This window comes from Humulus lupulus, chromosome 1 (assembly GCF_963169125.1).
Source record: "Humulus lupulus chromosome 1, drHumLupu1.1, whole genome shotgun sequence".
Lineage (NCBI taxonomy): Eukaryota > Viridiplantae > Streptophyta > Magnoliopsida > Rosales > Cannabaceae > Humulus > Humulus lupulus.
This window is the reverse complement of record NC_084793.1, coordinates 140,944,465-140,960,928: the sequence shown is the minus strand read 5'-3', so window position 1 is coordinate 140,960,928 and position 16,464 is coordinate 140,944,465. Positions and strand designations below refer to the sequence as shown.

The window sequence follows — 16,464 nt, the reverse complement described above, 5'->3', positions numbered from 1 at the left end:
TAAGAGGAAACAACATAATATGAAAAAGGTTTTCAGTTCAAGCATCAAGAGAATCCTTACAGGATTGCGAAAATAAGATACCAAGGAGACAACAGCATCAACTACAGATATTGGTTTTGTTGCAGATGACAAAATTGATTGAAGAAAGATGGGGAGGCTGGAAGATGTATCCTGAAAATTTTAAATAACAGAACATCATCTCTTGTAATTAAAAAGTACTAATCACAAAATCAACAAAAATCATAAAGAGATAATTCTATTAACAAAGGTATATTTTGCAGCTTTAGACAAACAAAATTTTTGAATTCTGGCCCAAAAAATAGTTAGTCAAAAGATCATAATATAATTACTCTTCTTTGCAGCAAAGAAGGTTAATAATTTGCAATCCTCAAAAGGAGTAGCTCTCAAAGTTAGCATGTAGTTTGCTTCCAGAAGGCCTGAGGTAGTCCCCGCACAAGCACTTATCATAGCAACTGTTATAGTTTCCCACACCCTAAATATTGTAAAGTTAGGGGGAACCCCAATTTTGAACTTGGGCTCGCTAAGCAGGTTTATGGGATTTCTGGGTATAAAATATTTTTGCTATGAGAACAATGTTCAGATTTAACTACATCTAATAACCATAGCACCAAGAATTGCCAACATCTATGTTACTAATTCCAACTTGGGCCAAGAATAAAAAAGTAGCCATCTGTTTAATGGTCAATGAACCTTAGGAAATTTGGCAAGCACATTGTATAGAATATCCAAAACAGATGATATAGCAAGTGACAAACCTTCAATTTCCATGACATCAAAGAGACGGCTAACATGAACTTTCTGCAATATAAATGGAAAAAAACAAGACAAAAGAAGAAAAAGATTATAGGAAGAAAGCTCAAATCAGTGAATAAACAAAATTAAATAGCAAATTTTGACCAAACAGAATCAGAGCATTCAGACCTCCAATGCTTGTGAAGTCCTGCAAACAATCTGAAAAAGAGCACTATGGATTGAAGAATCAGAAGTAACATGTCCCAGATGACCCCAACCAGCTTTCCAGCGTATGATGTCAACGCGATACCTTTTTTAATCAGTTTAAGCACCTAAAATAGATTTTTTTAAAAAGAAAGAAAATCAGACTGGCCTGTGAAGAACAACCAGTCTTTAAAATATTGACCTCTGATGTGTAGAACTATATTAAACTTGGCAAATCAAACTAAAGGCCTTACTTCAAGGAACCATTAGAGACAGTATCAAGAATATTTGTTTTTAAAGCCACATCAAATAAATTTGCCTTAACAGCTGCTGCAGAAACACATGAAGGGCAACTGACCCAAAAAAAAACAATGTAAAAGTCATTATAATCAGAAGTAAGGCTTCAATCTCTATTTATCTTTCTAACACTCATTTTCTCTCATAAAAAACAATCTTAAGTTATTAATTTTATTCTCAAGACTTGAAAGAGAATATAAATTTGTAGTGCGTGTAAATATATACAGTACAAATTATTCAGATTTCCTCTCTTCATTCTCTTCTACCACTCTAATTCTTCTTTCATCTATATTTTCTACTGATTCTGTTATTTCTTTATAAATTCCTCTTTTTCTACTATTCTCCTCTCCAATCATCTTCTTTATTCTCCTTCTCCACCATGTCCTATATCGCTCAGCAACTAGCGAAACATCAGAACAAGGAATATATATAGTTTCATAATCATATATAACTCATGCTAAAAATAAATGTTTTTTTCTTAAAAAAGAAAGCATTGGTGATTTACATTGTGAATATGAGTACTAAAATTAACACTCGTGTCATAACATAACAAAATTATGAAGATTTTAACTCACCAATAAAGCAACATACTATAACAGATACAGAAAAAAGGAACAATACCTAATAAATGTGATGAATCTTACAAACTCAATAGCGTACACATCAACTGCCAGTTCCAAGACAGCAACCTTTCCCCTCTTTCTGCCCAATTTAAAACAGAGATGCATTAGGTAAACCCACTAGAAAAATAATGAACAAAAAAATGGATGACCTAATAATAATATTTATAAGACAATAATTATTATAACCCTTTGGAGTAGTAAAGCCTATCAAAATGGAAAATTTACTAAAGAGGCAGAAAAGTTCCAACAAAATAACCAAGAGAAGAGTAATGTATTTGACCAATGTTTGGTAAGAAAAATTTACTAAAGAGGTAGAGACTAACATTTGGTAGGACCTAATTCAAGAAGAGTAATATGTTTGACTATATTTGGATCACTCTCTGAATATATATACATATATATATATATAAAATGAATTAAAATCTCAAAATTAAGATTAGTATCCAAATTCAATCCTATTTAAACTTTCGAAAATTAATCCTCAGCATAAAAACCATATATATACAAAAGAATAAACTAAAGGGAACAATGCTAGATACAATGCTATATCTATATATATATATATAAATAGATAGATTGAAAGTAAAGGAAACCAGGAAACCAGACCTATGCAACTCAGGAGAAAAAGAAAGGGAAAGGGCAATTCATACTAAGTAATTTATCACCCTATATTCCATAAGAAGAACCAATATGAAGAAACAATTCATACAGTTTGTACTAACTCCTATCCCATTTATTTCTTCTCTAAAGACCTAGCAAGGTTAATTCCTTTCTGTAAAGTTCAATACAAACATAGCATTGATGTGTAAATAGCTTTGGAAAAATTCTCTATGTGATAGGTAACCAACAGGGCATCAAGTATGGCATCCAAATTAACAAGTAGAATGTGAATATGGCTGTTAGAGGTCCTTTATGAAGCCCATGCTATTCCTCTTATTCTCCCAAAGTTTCTCTTTCTTTCTAAGTAGGAAGTGGGAAATGTGTTTAGAGTTAGGTTATGGGAAACAAGAGAAACAAACACTGGGAAAAAAAAACAAAAGTGGAAACAAACAAATTACCTTGTTTCTTTAACTGTCCCAGGTCATCTGGGTTTGGCTTGCTAAGCTTTAACTGTAACACAAATAAGAATATTGTTAGAGAATTTTGGAAAAAAATCAAAAAATTTGAGTACTATTAAATGCTAGCTGACTTACCATAGCAACAGCACCAGTAGTGCGGCAAAATCGTCTTAATTCAAATTTTGAACTAATTTTCAAAACCATAAGCCTGCAAGGAAAAAGTCCCAAATTAAATTATCAGATATACTAAGAAAAATCTTAATAGAATAATAAAAACTTGAAATTTTTTGACAGATTTCATAAAAGATCAAAAGCATTTAGATATGTACAACAATCACAAGTATGTTTTGAAAATTAGTAAGTTAATCAATAAAAAAACAAAATAGAAGGTGATATACTTGTAGCGCGCACAGAAATGAAGTGCCATCTCCCCAACTGCTGCTCCACTAATAATTACTTTGGCACTGGAATCAGCAACTGCCTTTATAAGCTCCTCAACTTTAGCTTCTTCAGTTTTCCACTACTACAAAATACCCTTTATGGGACACTGTTTTAGGACATGCACATAAATGTAAGTCCTTAAAAATATTTATGGAGTTTTTAGGACACTCATTGAGAGTCCTTGAAAAACACAATTTAGGACTCGCAATGAGTGTCCTAAAAATATATGCAAGTCCTAAAAAAAATCTGGGCTAAAATATGAGTGTTTGATTTTACAATATTAATGACTTGCTTTGGGAGTCCTTAATGCTATTTAAGGACTCGCTTTGCAAGTCCTAAAAACACATGATCTGGAAAATTAAGGACTCTCAAAGCATAAAATTGTAAAAGAGCATAAAAAAATTCAGCCTCTAATATTTCCCCCCACCTTCCTTTCTTTTTCCCTCTTCCCTCTTCCCTCTTTCTTTCTTTTTCCCTCCTCTTTTATTGTCTGTGTCCTCTCTCTCCTCTCTCCTTTCTCACAGATCTTCCCTCCAAACGACGCCGCCTCCTCTACGACACCGACGGGAACGCTGGTACCCGCGAACTACACCTCTACGACGCCAACGCCGGTACACTATCATCTCTCCTCGGCGCACGATGGAGGAGAGGCCTGGTATGTTTCCTCTCAGATTTTTTATTTATTTATTTTGTTGGTTGTTGTTAGTTGGTTTATGGTAGTCACAATCTTAGTATGGGGTATTTTAATCACTGTATGTTTAATAATCTTATGGGTTTCCTTCATAGTATATGTTTCTTGAATCTGGGTGTTTTTTGTCCTTCAATTCAGTTATTATATGTGGATTTTTGAATATGAGTATGACTTTTAATAAATTTTGGATCTGGGTATTGTTCTTCTTTCCTAGACGCTCATTCCCTTGTCGTATTTCTGGCCTCCCTCCCCCGTTCCTTAACCTCACCATTCATCTCTCAATATTGAGGTAATATGTTGCTCCATTAATTTTGATTTCTGCAATTTTTGTCTCATGTATATTTAAATAACAATAGTATTGTGATTATTTGTTTAAATTAGGGATTGAGTTGATTTTACGGTGTCTAAAGCAAAAAAGAACGTGATAATTGATGTTGAGCTTTGTGAATCATTCTCTACAGTTAGCATAATTTTCTTTTGCTTATTGGTGCAGAATATGAAGGTATGGGTTCTCAAACTGTTAGTAAATGTAGTATATTTTGTGTAATTTTTCCTACTTATTTTTCTTTAATACATTTGTTAGATCTTGATTGTTCTCTCTTTCCAATAATAGGATTTAATGGAAATGCATAGAGCAAATAAGTTTCAGGATGGGAAGTTTAATTACTTATATTACATTATATATATGTTATTTATGTTTTTTTGAAGCTATTCTTGCATTTATGTAGTGGCTAAATAGCTCATTTCAAATGGCAATTCACATCAGAAAGTATAGAGTAGAGAAAGGAATAAATGGAAGTCTTTTATGTTTCAGATTAATACCATGACTTCAACTCAATCACAATTACATAGTGATATATGAGTCATTTTCTTTTTCTATTTTGTTTATATGTGCATACATACATATACCGAGATGTTGTTTCGTAAAAGATAATGTACTAAATGGATAATGGAGTTGTTTATTCACGTATGATATGAATCTTGACATAGACTTAATTTCTTACTGATTCAAGGTTGATGGCTTGCTAGACAAAGAAAGTCGTGTTAAGGAACTACTTATGTGTAGAGTCCAAGAACTTTACTTAGCTAATTGTTTAGTAGTATTATAGTATGTTTAGTATTATCTTTGTAACTGTGGATTTTTGGTTCAGACCGGGAATTATTTGGACACTCATAGTAGTACTTATAGATTTTCTAAGTTTAGCCTATAGTTTAAGAATATTAAGTATAACCTAAGGTTTGATTATATGACTGATATTAAGGATTATATTTATTATATTATAAGGTTTAGACATCAACCAATAGGATTTTAAGCACATGTTATGAATGGTAATTAAGGATTAAGTATTTTGGAGGATTAAATTAAATAAGGGTAAAGTTTGAATGTTATAGGGTCAGTCAGCAGCTTTGAATACGTTGAGGGCTTAGTCAAGGCTGTTTACTCCATTCAAACTTAGCTAAAAATGTGTAATTTCGTGTTTAATTATTCAGCGTGTGCCGATATATCGCAGCACGTAAATACGGAAAACACGAAACGATGCACGGTCGCCTCGGGCATACTGGCCCAGGCGATATATCGCCTATAGGGGGCGATATATCGCCTCCTCCAGTATGTTTTCAAATGTTTTTGAATTCATTTCCTTTCAGCCATTCAAACACCTTCAACAGTCCAGCATCTTTTGAACGAGTCTTCAGCCTCTGCTGAACGATTTTTCAAATGATTTTCACCTAAAAAGCCATTATTTTTATTCAAGTAAAATCAAGATATTTTCATTCCCAAACTCTATAAATAGGACCCAGTACCCAGCCATTATTCACCATTTGCTCTAAGTTCAGAAGCTGCTAGTGTTAAGTGAGAGTGAGAGTGTAAACACCTGGTTTGGGGAAAAACTATAAGCTTAAACATCATAAGCTTATCAAACACTTTGGGAAGGGAGTTCTATAGTATTTCGGTGGAGGTTAGATTGATCTTGCAAATCTGTGAGGTAAACCCGAAACTCTACTTCATTTATTTCATGTTATTTCCTTTCTCAAAACCTTCTACTCAGTCCCCTAACCTCATTCTTATTTTGGTTAGGGAATCCAAGTTCTTAAGCATATAAGTCGGTAAGTATGTTTTTTATGGTTTAGTCTTTCCATCCTTTTCATTTCTTTTTCTTCTTTCAACTCACTCTTGTTCATTATGGTTTTAGGAGTGTTCCAAAAAGTCCCAACTCAGTCCATTATATCCCGGTAACTTTGGTAAGGAAAATAGGCTAGAATCAATATGTTATGTGCTTATGCTATCTATATGTTTTATGTTATTAAATGTGTTATGATATGTATGTATGTTTGTAGGCTTGGGCATATGACCCATATGGCTAACAAGACCCCAAATGGGTTATGGGCATATGACCTACTTAGCTAGTAGGACCCCACTAATTCCATGGGCATATGCTTGTTTAGTCTATGGGACCCCAAGTAATAATGGCCATTATAATAAGTGTATGTTATATGTATTATGTTAAGTCTTTATGTTTTCTTATGAAATTATGTATATGACTATGTGTTAGATTTTCCTTGCTGGGCATTAGGCTCATTCCTTTTTGTTTTATGTGCAGGAAAATAAGCTTTAGAGGCATTAAGATTCGTGACGCTTGGAGGATGTGTATCGATGGTGAATGGAGTCAAGGGGCCGAGCGTTATTCGATTCGAGGATGTAGTCTCATTTTATGTTTTTATGATTTTATGTGTATTTTCCGCACCAATTATGTAATGTCTTATTATTTTAAATTATGTTTTTGTTTTAAAGAAAATGGGATCCCATATCCGTTTTGGTATTTAGTTTGTAAGTAACTCTTATTTTTATAAGTTACTTAATAAAATTATGGTATTTTCGCAAATGTAAGTTCTTTTAAGGATTTTATGTATAGTTTCGTTAATGGTCCAAATAGTCTAGAGTAGTGGGTCATTACATTATGGGAAAAGATGATGAGACAGCAAAAATGGTAATTTTTCTTACTTCAAAAAATCCAATGTGGACTTTGGGGTCACGAACTCATGGTTCACTGAGCCATTTGTTATTTGCTTGATAGGTTATTAGTTAATATGTGAGAATTATATACTGAAATCTCTGCTTATTTTTTTTTGTAAAAATGCAAAAAATCAATCACATTTGTTTGTAAAATTGCAAAATGTTTTCTTTTGCTTTGTGTCACTATAACCTTACACTATGTTTATACATAATGCTTTTGATTGGTGAAATCTATGACCTGGGTGTGGATTTACTATTAGTCTTTCTGAACTAAAATTTGTTAGCTCGTAAATAATCACTTTGATCATTTTTCATGGTTAATCCAAGATAATTTTAGTTTATCTATCTTGGAGTTGGTATAGATTTGTTGTATTTGATGTATATACTCAAGCTTTTCTGGAGTATAGTTTTGTTACACTGCCTTTTTTATTTAATTTTTTGATTCAAGAACTTATGTGTGAATTTTGTGTTTTGAATTAAAGGTAGAGGTAATTATGAGGCTCGAGGGCCATGTTAAGTTAATGGTCATAGACAGACCACTGAGAAAAGGAAGAATAAAATACCTTAACTAAGAAGCTCTTTGGGATGTTATAAAAGCAAAGAAAAGGAGGAACAGAGGAAAGGAAAATGTTGATCCCAATACTTGCATTCCTTCAACAAAGAAGATTGAGTAAGTATCTAAGTTACTTGGATCTTTCTATTTACTTCCTGTTTTGTATTTATTGTATATCTTGATGGATGTACAACATCACTCAATCTACAGTCCGAAAAAAGAACACCCTCTGGCGCTACCTTTTAAATGAGATGCCCATAATGACAATAAAGATGCAGAACTAATAATATCTCACGGGGTCTTGTTCTTATTATGCTTAATATATAAAATCTTGTTCTTTCTGTTTGGATTATATATATATATATGTAATATAAGTAATATGCTTACCTTTATAAAAAGTCATTCAGTACTTTTCTATTACATGATGTTATCGAGGTCACTCCAATCTCTAATCTCTAATGGTAAGTACAAAAATATTTTGGAACTAATATAGATATATATATCTTTTGATTTTATTGCCTTTTGTTTGATGTTGTCCTCTTCTTTATAGGGATTTCGAAGGTTTTGAAATTCAAATGCCATTATTTATTAAAATCATATATATGCATTGAGTTTTTTCTGTGGTGAATGACTTATATTCTTTTTCTTCATTATTGTAGACTACTCAAGTTTTGGGGTAGATCTTTTGACTGCCGATGTCTTTGTGTGATATAATCATTTAAGAACTTACAGTGCAACGATGAGTATGATACAACCACTAAGAGAAAAGCCATGATAGAGAAATGTATATCCAAGAGACTTATGATAAGTAATATTTCGAGAAATTAAAATTTATTTTATGCATTTGTTGTTACAATTATGAGGTAGTTTAATTAGATTGGTAAAGATTTTGAACATGCTAATGTTTAATCTAATTAATGATAGTCCTTTAAAAAAATCGTTAATCTTTACTATTATTATTAAAGTCCAGTGAAAGTTTTATTAAAAAACTTATGACCATTTACATATCATTTTCAGGCAACTTCAAAAACCATTATTAGGCGGTTTATTTATTTATAATAGCAATATTATTGGCTATTAATTTTGTTCACAGGAGCAGTCTCAGTTGACGTCAATGGATCATGTGAGAGGGGTAAATGTTGCAAACTCAGCTGCTATGGAGCAAAGTCGTATGCTTGCTAATACATTAGCTCAGAACAATGATCCTAAATTTCAGGTTTGTAAGCCATGTTGTGCTGCAACTTTATGATTATCTTGTTTTCAACATGAAGATATTCTTCTGCACGTGTTTATTGCTTCTAACTTTCATATATATTTTTTCCATGTCTTTTTGAGTGTGTGTGATGATACAAGTATTGTGATCAATACACTTTTCGTTGATTACAATTATGCATATGTTGTTGGGCCGTTAGTTTCTGGAACTTACTCATCTTTTAAGATGTTTGAAGAAGGGAAATCAATGGCAAACTACCATTTAGATTTTTACTTAGTTTTTATTGTATATTACATATGGGTTCCACAATTTAAATATCTTGGAACATGGAATTTGATAGGTTAAGTAGAATTACACACTATTGCTTGACTAATTCTATGGTCCAATGATGCTAAACTAGGCTAGAAGTAGTGTAATAATCGTGTTAGTTTCAAGTTTACATGCTTATTATCCATTTAATGAATCATCATTCAAAACGATGTGCCATAGTGTACTTTTACTGTATTTTTCTAATCTAGTTTTTTATGTAAAAAGTCCAATTAGCTCATTAAGTTTATAGTTTTATTTTGATTGTATGGAAATGATAAAAATTTATTTTATAAAATTATTATTTAATAGTTTATTATTTACTTTTTTAATGATAAGAAACTGAAAATAAATTGGATATAAGAAAACTAATAGGTCTACGATAGATGGTAAGATGTTATTCACGACGGGAAAGGATAAACGATCATCTAAGATCACAGTCAAAAGTTCCAGTCAAAAGTTCCAATCTCTAAGTAAACCAAAAAATGAGAACACAATGAGATCCAAATGACCACCCGAAATTTAAGTCTCCCAAAGTTGAAACCCATCCAAAACTAATTCCTAAAAGATCTTCTTATTCTTATTTCTTTCTAACAAGAGTTCCCGATAAGTTGCCTACAAGGCAACATTCCAAAGTTTTAAATAATTAATAATTAAGTTGATTATAGAATTTTATATAACATAACTTGGGTAATAACATGATATGAAACATACATCTAACTTCTTTATTTTTTATAATGTTAATAATAATGTTTAGGTTAATTTTTTGATTGGTCTTAAAGCATTGGATCGGTAGCTAATTGCAAGAGGTATGTTGTATTTGATTTTTTTTTTAATTTTCAATATTTTACAATTTTGAATGATAATTGTATTACTTTAGTGGAGTTTGAATATCATAGATATTAATCTGTAGTGAAGTAGGTTCTGAGAGTTCTGTGTGCTGCGGTGATAACGAAAGATTGAGAACTTGCATGTCTTAGTGAAGTAGGTTCTGAGAATTTTGTGTGCTGCGGTATATATGGATGAAAACCTGTGTGCTGTTTGATTTGTTTGACATGTTGGTATTGAATGTGACAGATGGCTAGGCTAGTAAATTAGGGGATGTTGTCCGATTTTCTATAGATGGTGACATGTTGGCTTTTCTCTTTTTCTTCTATTTTCAGTGCAAGATGTGTATTTTACTATGTTTTAATTTTCATGTAATATGGTTTTTTTTTGTAACCTAATTTTTTGTTAAATTTTCATGTAGTATATTTTTGTTAATTAATGTTGTGCTTTGCTCAGTCAGATTATGTTGTGTGATTATATCATTATAGCAATTTATGCATGTTCTACAATTTTCTTGCATAGCACATGTTTGATGAAAGTCCCAAGTTTTATCCTATAATCTTAATATTAGGCTCATAAATCTAAAGGTTTGAGACATCTTTAAGCATGTTTTATATAGTCAATCGAAATGTTATATATTACATATAATTAAGGCCACCTCTCTACTTGGCAGACATTTATATAAACATTACTTGAATATAAAATAGACTATGTAACCACCATCATTTGTGTGGGATCCAATGTTGTAGAAACTGATATTCTAACATGTTTGCCCATCTTTTTCTTCCTCTTATGTTTAAGATGTTTCGTCCAAATTACTTAAAAGTTATTTTTGCATCATGCAATTTACAAGTAACAGTTATTTCTAGTGGTCAACATTTTAAGAACTTTTTTATTTCTAGTGGAGAAACTTTTTATTAATTTTTTAGTTTGTTGTTCTCTTTTGCTTTGGTGATCATTATTCTTTAAGTTCTTACCACTGTTCTCTGATTAATTCTTTGATGACAATTATTTTTTTATGAAGCTAGGTAGTTGATAGAATGGAACACTTGGTTTTGGAGCAAGAAAATCAATATCCATCTGGAGTAAGATGACAACTTTCAAATGCACATGTATGTTTTCTTTGCTATGTAGCTTGGTTAATGTGTGTGTTGCATTTCTATAGATTATCTCTTGTATAATAATCTTTATTCTCCTATAAATGTTTAGTATAATCGTCTTCCTGCTTTTGTTTAGGATTCTTTATCCGAAATCTGTCATGTTTTGTCGCTTGATATAGAAAATAGCTTAGTGTGGAAAAAGCTAGAATTTGTCTTTGGTAAGGACTTTCAACACTAGATTTTATGAAATTGCAGTATTTTTGTATTCTAGATATGTGACACTCAAAGTTCTTTGGGATTTAAATGTTGGTTTGAAATTATTTCTTCATAGCATGTGGACTGTCTATAGGTTAATTAATATGTGTGAGTAACTAAATATCTCTCCAAACGCCAATACTAAATCTAGATGTTTACCGAGTTTTTCGGAAACGAATACAAACAGAATAATAAAAAGATAAGAACTGTAGAAGTGCTGAAATGCAACTAAACAAACAGTGTTTTTACGTGGTTCAGGCGTTAACAAGCCCTAGTCCACGAGTCGATGTTATTATACTTGGAAAGGATTACAGTAAGATGGCTGGTGTACAAGAACTTCACACACTCACAGTGTTTCTCTCAGGTCCTCTTGAAGAAGATGAAGCTAGAGAGATTTTTGTAGATTTCTTGCTATGTGATCTGTTGGCCGTCCCCCTTATTGTAAAATGAGGGGGTCTTTATAGCTAGGGTTTTGGATTAGGGTTTTTCTCTACGTACATGAGTCTTAATTACACCAGCCATAAATAGGGGATACAATTACTGTAGTAGCATGGCTACAAGACTCTATGTGGGTATATTTACGTGAAAGTATGGGGAATACACAAAGTCAGCCGTCTTTTCCAAGTTGTCAGCGGAACAGTAGGCGAAAAGGTACCCTTAGGCGTGCTGGGATGTGTGCGACTTTGACCTGTCGGGCGTGTCAGGCGGGATCCTGTGTCAGGTGGATATCATTCCAAATATGCCTCCTCCATGACTCGACCACTTGATTTTGTTCCGTGCGAGGCACGGAACTGTTTCCGTGAAGACCACTTGAAGAGCTTCTCCTGGAGGGAGCTTCCCCGAAGGATACCCCTTCGGGAGTCCGAGAGAGTTGACGAGTTTCCGTGTCGTGTTTGCTTGAAAGAGTAATTCGGACACTAAACGGGAGAGGCGAAGCCTTTCTGTCCATCCGCGAGCTCTGGTCACCTACCGTGAAAGACATTGGTAATTCTGCTTCCCCGAGGATATCAATCTAAACGCTATCCGGAAATCTAGATAACACTAGACATTATGCAGATTGACATCTATTTTTAACGTTTTCCACTTAAATTTCTTTTATATTGGATATATGTAATTGATCTTTTGATTAGTACATTATTTCTTAAGTTTAAAACAATCATTTTTCAGTCTTAATTCAAATGAATTTGTATTTCTCTTAATAATTTATATCTAGTTGCATGAGGATTAAAATTTAATCATTAAAAAATGTTGAAATTTGTAAACAAATACAAGTGTGGCTAGCTCTCTTGAAACTTATTTCTTATCCCAAATTTCTTTGATCTTTTGGACGTGCTTATTTTCTAAAGGTATATTTTTTTATAAATACAATATTCTAATATTAATTATCATCTTGCAATGGATTGATTGTTTCTAAGAAAACTTTTGAGAAGTTTGATGAACTTAATAATTAAAGAATTTTTTTATAATGTGCAGGTCTATATTGAGATGCATTTCTTTGGTACAATACTAGACAACATTAGTAGTTGAAGTTTTTAGAATCAAAAATATATTTCACTAACTTTGTATACATTTCTTGTTTAATATTTGGTGATGATAGAATTTGACTGTAGTATAAACTATCATATAATATGATTTTGTAAGCCGAGTAGACTAAATATTGAAATTATATTTTTTAATAATTAATAAAACTTATTTTGTTGTATTTTCTTTTGAAAATTTTAGAAATCTAACATATATAATACATTTTGGACTCTCAAAGGGATATATATTTTTTTAAATCAAAATGAAAATTGTAACTGCATTTTTAAAATTTTTTTTTTACTTTTAATGGCATGCAAAGCGAGTCCTAAAATCTTAATTTAAATACACTCAACGGGATCTTTTAGGACTCGCATTGCGAGTCTTAAAAATATTCTTTTAGGACTTGCAACGCGAGTCCTAAAAAATTACTTAAAGGCACTCAACCCGATTTTTTAGGACTCGCAATGCGAGTCCTAAAAACATTCTTTTAGGACTCGTAATGCGAGTCCTAAAAACATTCTTTTAGGACTTGCAACGCGAGTCCTAAATACATTTTTAAAGGCACTCAACGAGAGTTTTTAGGACTCTCAAATCGGGTCCTAAAAACATTCTTTTAGGACTTGCAACGCGAGTCCTAAATACATTTTTTAAGGCACTCAACGAGAGTTTTTAGGACTCTCAATGCGAGTCCTAAAAACATTTTTTTAGGACTCGCAACGCGAGTCTTGAAAAACCTTAGTTTTTAAGGCTCTCAAATAGAGGACTCACGCCCTGCGAGTCTTAAAAACTTTTTTAGGACATGCAATGCTAGTCCTAAAAAGTGTTTTTTGTAGTAGTGTTCGCATAATTTTCTAGCTACAAGATATTAGAAAAACTATGAGAACTACTTAAAGGCACATAATACATAAAAATGTCAAGGATAACATAACAAGTCAAGATATTAAGAAGCAATTTTATATCAACTGGAGCAAGAACAAAGCATAACAGTATTCTCACGATGGTGTCATTTGGCATTCTTGAGTCCGGAATACCCACCAATATCATGCAAATAAAAAGCAAGAAATAAAGAAAATAAAACAGAAAATAACTGCTAAGTATATTAGCTACCTCTTTAATAAGCAAGCCAGAATAAGAAGAGAAACGATCATATAACAGCAAGCAAAAAATATCCATTTCAGAATTTTACCTGGTCAGCACTATGAATTAGAACTGTTCCTTTTGTCTCAGTTGCAGAGGTATCCACACCACCAACAAATACAGCAACCTGAATTAAGTAGGTATAATAGAACATACAAGCTTAAAAAGGTAGACATGCTATTTCACATAAAAAAAAATTATTGGGTTAAAAAGCTACTAATTACTATAGAAGTCCGAAAGGAATATTAATAATAAGTAGCTACCAATATACTTATAAAAAAAAAGAAAAAAAAGTAGCTTAAAAGGTAGTACATAAGACTCTACTTCTGAATGTTGTACCAAAAATCAGCAAAAATCTAAAATATTTTTATTGAGAAAATTTTAATCAAAGGAAAAAAAATAGCAAGCATAGGATGAAATAGCCATCTCAGCATCATCTAACATGAAAATAAACTCCCCACCATTTCTTAATGCAATATTTAAATTTTCAACAAACCAGATTATGGAATCCTAAAGAGTGGGAGACAAGATCCCCTTTTAGTAATACAACCAAAATTGTATAAAATTTAGCTAATCTAATTTTCAAATAATATAATTGAAGACACTATATATATGACAATTATTAGGTACTAGACAAGGAAACGTGAAATGGGGTAAGAGGTTATCTTAAATACCTTTGATCTTACTTGGCATTTAATACATAATTAGTTATTATATCTTATGAGGCACAATCTGTATTAGATATATTATATACTTCTCTGCAATATAATCCATTACATACTAAGTAATAATAACGCAAACATCCCCACCCAATCAATATCATCAATATTAGATTTCACATCAAAAAATTCAATAAAATGTATCAGCCATTCAACATTGTTGCTATTAGTCTCACATACCATCAATCCAAGTCCTTCCCCATTTCATTGTAAATAATAAAGCCGCCCTGTACTTTTCTACTTGTCTAATCTTGCAACTCAATGACTAAAGATATTTCACTGTATTGACTTATACGGTGCTCTCAGTTCCTCCTAAATAAAAAAAAAAAATGAGGGTTCAGATATCCATGCCAATAAGAGGACAAATTGTAAGTTAAGAAAAACTGTAAGTCTCAAGTTTCCTAGTGCAAGAAAGAAGGAAATAAAAAAGCCTCCAATCTTACAGGAACTGTGAAAAATCTTCCAGGCCTTAATCTTATGCTCCATTTCATTGCTTTAAATTCTTGATTGTGACGATTTGAAATCCCTTCATTTCTGAATATTCGACCAATCTCATAAACTTTTTCAAACCCTCCAACCTGTCATCCACAGAGATTTAATTTTAGTGCAAAAGATTAAAAATAATATGGAGAGAAAAGTAAATGATGATAGTTGATTTTTTTTTTTTATAATGGGAACCAAAAACGTGCATGCAAGTGAAAAAGTTTGGTAGAACAAACCAAAAAGAAAAAAACAAAAATAAATTAGATGGATATGCAAATATGCATTGATCTTCAAGGACAAGATTATAAATGTCGACATTGAGAGTACTAAGTAGAAAACTACGCACTGTGCCCATCTCTCTCTCTCGATAAATATATACATTTATAGATATATATATATATATTGTAAGAAATGAGAACTTTAATAAACTAATGAATGGGAATAGTTATATAAACCAATTTTAAAAAAAAGTAAAATCTATAAAGAGGAGAAATTTGGTGTAGGCATAGAGACTGATAATAATTTTTCTGTATGTGTTCTCTTGTACAGATATAAAGAAGAGCTCAAGAATTATCATTAAAAGACAAATAAATTTCTTATAAATACTGTCAGCCTTGAGAAATCTACATTGGAAACAGCGAATGTTTTATAAAATCTTTACACAGAAAAAACTTGCTTAGCAAAACAATACTGCCATGGAAGTGATAAAATCTGACATATACACACAAACTAATGAATAAAAATTAGAAAGTAGCTTCGGGAAAATGACCAAGTTAAACTGGAGAAATTACACCTTGGAAATACCAGAGGGCGGTTGAAGAGATTATGCATGTTAGTATAGCACTCGAAAGAAAATGAATATACTTTAAATCCTCACCAGCATCCTCTTCAAGTGGAGCTTTGTTGCTATCCTCAAATAAAGATCCCTTCCTAGCGACTTATGGTAGGTAACAAATGGTCTTGCTTCTACTCCACCAGCTGCTCCCTAGTTGATTAAGTCAATTAAAAACCAACCTTCAAATAGAAACAATACTAATGTATGTAAATTAAGGCACCAAAAAATTGTCATATACAGAAAAAGTAAAAACTATTCTTGGAAATGAATACAGTTAATCAAAATTTATAAAATATGAACCAAAAGAATTCCCAGCTAAGCATTTCAACAGTTCAACCTCCAGTCATCTTTACAATAAACTAGATATTATCTTTTTTAAAAATTATAGAATAGGGTATTCTATAATTAAGTTGTATCTTGGCCAAGAACAAAAG

At 31.9% G+C, this 16,464-nt stretch overlaps 1 long non-coding RNA gene across 1 annotated transcript; it reads right to left on the bottom strand.

The window, feature by feature from the left end:
• Positions 1–2,899: 2,899 nt before the first annotated feature.
• On the bottom strand, positions 2,900–3,383 carry LOC133819217 (uncharacterized). The gene is made up of 3 exons (XR_009886287.1): positions 3,347–3,383; positions 3,071–3,143; positions 2,900–2,987 (listed from the first exon to the last, which is right to left on the bottom strand). It is a non-coding gene; the product is annotated as an uncharacterized LOC133819217 (long non-coding RNA).
• Between the last annotated feature and the right edge of the window lie 13,081 nt (positions 3,384–16,464).